A 5,901-nucleotide genomic window follows, 5' to 3' on the forward strand; every position below is an offset into this window, starting at 1 on the left:
GCTACCCTTCTTTAAAGACTCTGGATTCTTTTGAATTTCGGAGTAGTTATACAAGAGTTACAGTGTGAACCCGAGAGATTGAGCGAGTGACGAATGAGGATGACAGTGGAGAGAGAGAAAGATTGGAATATGCCAATGTGGGACATCCATGTCCCGTGTCGTGACTCGTGTCCGTGTGCGTGGAGAGAGAGAGAGAGAGAGAGAGAGAGAGAGAGAGAGAGAGAGAGAAACGGTAACTAAAGATTGAAACGGAAGTGGTGTGGACCATCGTCGTGGCCCACACATGGGTGGGCTCCAACTTCCAACAGGTCCATCACGGTGATAATGAAATAAAAGAAACTGAATCTCAATCTATTAGGCATTTGGCCGTATCTGATCCACTAAGATTTCTGATCTATAATAGGGGTTCTAATCAAACGGTTGTTAAGTCATAGAACTGAGAAGAAAGAGGTCATCAGCATCTATAGTTTTATTTCTTCCGATGGGGCATTTGGGCTTGTTTAGGACCACATCATTATTTTTTTATTTTTTTATCTATATTTACCTTGATCATATGGTCCCACAATGGATGCGGTGTGAGTGTGAGAGATTTATCTACATTATTCTCGCTAGGAACTTTTCTACTTATAGGAAAATGGAAATTTATTTGCATGAATTAGTGTCACAATTTTTTGTGATTTCATAAATTGTCATAAGTGGATCTAGACCGGACGTATCTGAAGCATGGGACTCTCGCATGTGTGAGATTTGAATAGGCGAAAATTACATGATCTTATCTTAAAAATGTTGAAAGATTATTTTAATTATTTTAACTACTAAATCGCAATATTTATACTTTGCCATTGGATCTAGACCATTGATCTATATCTAGAGTTTCAAACAACATTCTTCTTCTTTTCTCATGAGGTGAGATCACTAAAGGGCATTTTTATAAATAACCATGAAACCTTGACATATTGAACCCTAAACCATAAAAAGAATATTGGTCAGGTATGGACATTATTTTATTTGAATTAATGTTATTTCCCTATTTGAATTGATATCATTCAAACAACTAACGTTAACAATGGATGGTTTGAATAATCCTTATAAATTAATATCCTATAAAATCTGTTGCGTAAGAAAATTGATCAGTGAGTATTTCAGTCCTGCACAGGTAGATCAAGTTAAGAGGGTCTTGGAGCTTATTCTGGGGGAAACTCTTGATACTCAAATTAGTCTTCATTGTAACGGTAATGAATAGGGGTGAGGAGAGAGCACCAGGGTATAAAAAATAGTGAATTACCTGTACCTTAGGGGTCTTTTCCTATTTATGGTGTAAAATTCCTTTAAGCAATTATTCACCCTCCTAAGTGGCGAACAAGTCGAGTAGTGGTGCTTTATCGACCAGTCTTCTTACTTGGGAGTGGGAAGTCCTTTCAAAGTGGATTACCCTCATTCTCACATTTAGGAGATATTAAGATTGAACATGAGTGTGTCACGAATGGACGGCGGAGATTTTGGGGACTCTACAATCTGACGTGTTTTCCTTACCTTTGACAGTTGTCTTGAAAATTTTGTATTTATTTTTCATGCCACATGTCAATCACTTATTGACATGACATTTATGGGTATATGAAATCCCGTTAATTTTCCTTCCCAATTTCCATTGAGCACAAAGGCCAATTCTCCTATGTTCTTTCTTTATTCAATTACTTGTCCCCACACCGAAGTGATCATGGAATCATGAAAATAAATTGCAACGGAGACTCCAAAACACATATGTGGACTCTTTCCCTTTTGATCAAGTAAAAACATATCTCTTAGTTTCTCATGCAATATGATAACCTGATTTTATCGTTTTCTTTATATGCTAGTAGGTTTAATTAATTCTTTGTCCATTGATTAAAACAAATAAGATGATCCGTGTGGTGAAATTAATCATCCTCCAAAAACCTTTTGACAAGTTCAATAAAATTTGAAAACTTAAAATCTCTCACTCAAATTGCTTTGGCAAATATAATCTCAATGGTTCACTTCCTGCGTCTTATTAAATTGTGGTAAAAATTGAACATGTCTGGTGGAGAGTTACCATCAACTATTACTTGACTCATATAGATCCACACAAACACGCTATTGTAAGTCTTCGATATTGCACTATCACCAAAGTCATATAAAGAAAGGGTCAAAGGAAAGAGGCACATCAATAAAGGACGGAAGGAAGGAGAAAGGAGGGATTGTGAGAAAGGGAGATTTGGAATATCTATTGCGTTCAATCTACTCCAAAGGTGCAAGATATGTTCTTGATTAAAAAAAATCCGAAAGAACATTCAAACAGATTCTTTCTCAATTATCTCCGACCTTTAAAGTTTTTTTTTTTTTCTAGCTAATAAAATTCGACCTTCAAGTTCAAGTCATAGTTTTAAGTATTATTAACATATTGGTATTGGTTACCAATACTTCATTGATCTGTATTGGTTATTGATATTGGGGTAAGGAGAAAATCATTAAAAAAAAAAAAAAAAGGCATTTTTTAAATGTAAGGACAAAATTGATCGATTCAAAGTCCAAACCAGTACCATCAATCTGTAATACAAATAACTAAATCCTAGGTTCAAACCATAATTTTTGTACATTTGTGTTAGGTGGCACAAAAAAAAAAGTATAAATATTGTTAGGGATATGGTCTCTATTTAGGATCATACTCTATGCCATTGGACCCTTGTGCCTACCTCTCTCCTCCCCTAATGTAATGATCTTGCCCACCTTTTAAATATACCAATGGAGGGATTGTAAATGGGTAATTTCTGCCTGTACAACATACATTTCTCTCTTACTAAAAAAAAAATACATACATTTCTCAATCGGAAACACTTTCTCATATTGTTAATATAAACCCTAATGTGATAACGGTGATAAGCTTCACAGGAATGTTTCTTTTCATATTTTTTTTTTGGGAAGAGGGTGGGGAAGCCAAGAAAAAAATTTCCTCCACAAAACTAACTATGGTAGTTTTAATTCAGTACAATTTTTTTACAAGGAGACTGGGAAAGTTTGAAAGTTAAATGATAATTATAAATTGATAGTTTTGGGTAATTTTTATTTATTTGTCAAAAACATAATTGTAAATCTTACCAAAAAAATAATAATTGTAAATGTACTAAAATAATAGGACATACAATAAAAGATATGACTCAGAACTTGATTAACTACTGATCCAAAGATACTGATCTTCCCATCCATTGATTCTCTCCTAGTATTAATGCTTCCAATATTGTTGGCCACCTTAAATCTATATCTTGTTCACTTTAGAAAAGTTGGTTGTGCAAGATTGCAAGTGATTTAACAAATGAAAAAAATAAAAATAAAAATAAAAGCACCAACCATATTAGTAGTTTGAATTTTGAAAGAGTTATAGAAAGGGGAGAAAATGGAGGATGGAAGCCAAAATAGAGCATTAGTAGTACCACTACACCATACAAAGATAAACGTTACTTTTGATGCATCTTCTATAGAGTTATTTCGGGCCCATTGATAAAAAAATGTTCATTTCCTTAAAATTTCCTGCTTTCTTTATCAATTTTTTCCCTTATTTTGTAGGGGAAATCTCGTTAATAGATTTGAAAAGTGAAATATATTTAGTTTGATTGTGATGACAAATTGAAAAGGATGGTTTCTTCTTGAAATGTGGAGCTTTCTTTCTTGGTTTTGATGGATTTTTAATGTGAGTGAGACCTTCCTTCACAGAAATGGATGATGCAATGATTTTTTAATTTAGGATTTTTTTTTTTCTGTTTATTAACACCTACCTCTTGAGGTGTTAGATAATTTTTTATTTTTTACTATACTCTTACTCTTATAGGATAAAACTTTTTTTTTCAATGAAGGTAAATACCATTATTTCACATATATACTGGAAAAATATTGTATTACAATGACCATTCTACACTTTTTACCAATAAGAGTAAATACTTTATCATTTCATACGTGTACTCAAAATACGTGTAAAACAATAATAACTTTTAATAATGATATAATGATAATTCACTTTCAAATTATAATTTAAAAAGCATTTTATAAGCAAGTTAAAAAAAATAAAAAATTGGGAATAAGACAAGGAACAATTAAAAGACGGTGTCAAGTTCCCATCTAAGTTTATGTTATGTAAACTTAGCTATAAAGAGTATAAAGATCTTTGCAAGGATTGAATTTTGAGCTAAGTGCCGCAATTAATTGTGCGTAATATAAACATTAAATCAGTATTTATTGTAGTAGTGTACTAAGAAATGAATGCATGAATTTACCTACCTACACCCACCTTTAAGTATCATTAAATCATTACATTTACTATCCACACTGAATATAAATAATTGGATAGCTGTAATTTACAGTATTTCAAGTTAAGGAAGGAGAACACTCTCTAGTTGCATGAGCCTTTCACCAACATGGGGGCCAATGAGGGAATGCATAGGGGTGGGGAGGTCATTTTAGGGGTCTGTGTTTGAGTGCAGGTTGCACACGATCAGGTAACATTCTTTTCCCCTTCAAGTTAATAAGAAGCTAGACACACCCTTATTCAGCTAGCTAGCTAGTCATGTAACGGTAAAAAAAAAAAAAAATCGGTGACATACCTAACCTCCTCCTTTAAACCCCTTCACAATGAAATTGGAGTTCCAATCCCATGACCTCATGGGACCTGCTACAACTGTTAGAGTGCCACTAATTGCCCTAGCAATTGTCTTCAACCATATTCTTTTAGTACATAAAAAAATTAGTTGAATCTCTCTCTCTCTCTCTCTCTCTCTCTCTCTCTCTCTCTCTAACACACATATTAAAATTAAATATTTTAGCTTTATTAAAGATATGATTAAAAGATTATTGATGTCTTCTCAAGAGACTCCATTTGATTGCAAGGGAAATTGAAGGGAAGGAAAGTAAGTTTTCATATTTAAAGAAAGGTTTGTAATCATTACCCTATTTGTGGTTCTATCATCAATTTCAAATCATTTCATATTTGTTTATTAAATTTTATTTTACTTTTCATCCAAAATCCTTTGTTATAATATGTAAAATGTATCATTATAAAAAATGGTTAAAAAAATTAAATAGTTTATACAATCACGTGAGATCACATGAGGTAATGATTACAAAATTTTCTTTTTTAATTTTGAAAATTTTACTTTCCTTTATTTTAATTTTTTCTTGCAACCAAACATAGCTAGTTTATAATTTTTTTGTTCACGTCCCTTTATTTTTATAATCACATGAAAGAGTGATTTGATAATTTTGGTCATAGGATGTTTATAAAATGATATTTGATCAATCATAATCAAATTTCAGGCCAAGATTCAATATATCCTCTTATATGTCGGTATACCTTCCAATAATCCAATGTATGTCCTTTGGTACTCTCCGTTTTTTCAATACCTTGTTTTTACATTTTGGCAAACTTACATTGGTTGAAACTTGACTCATAAACAAAGTATCTTGGGATCCACTTGTACACAAAATTTCAACTTCACCTAAACTACCATGTGGCAATTATTGAAGGGTGTGTTCTATTTCAAGGTGGGGGGCCATGACAAACCTCTCCACTTTGATCAAATGTATAACAGAAAGAGAAATCCTAAGAGTCTAGAAGCAATAAGATTTAGTTACCAAATTTCAGTTCATAACAGTCCAAGAAATTTTCAATCTGCTTCTCTATATTCATTTTCCCAAACTTGTATCAGTCTTTGCTGATATCAATACTGATACAGACATGGATCAGTTGCATTGAAATGGATTAGACAATTTTTCCCCTCTCCTAAGATTCTACTACTCTTAGCCGTATGTGGAACAATAGGCTTTTAGCTTCAAATTATAGACGAGTGGAAACTCTTAGAAAGAGTTTGCTTTGGCCTTTAGAGAAGGGGGGGGGGG

The sequence above is a fragment of the Macadamia integrifolia genome, chromosome 12 (assembly GCF_013358625.1).
Source record: "Macadamia integrifolia cultivar HAES 741 chromosome 12, SCU_Mint_v3, whole genome shotgun sequence".
Lineage (NCBI taxonomy): Eukaryota > Viridiplantae > Streptophyta > Magnoliopsida > Proteales > Proteaceae > Macadamia > Macadamia integrifolia.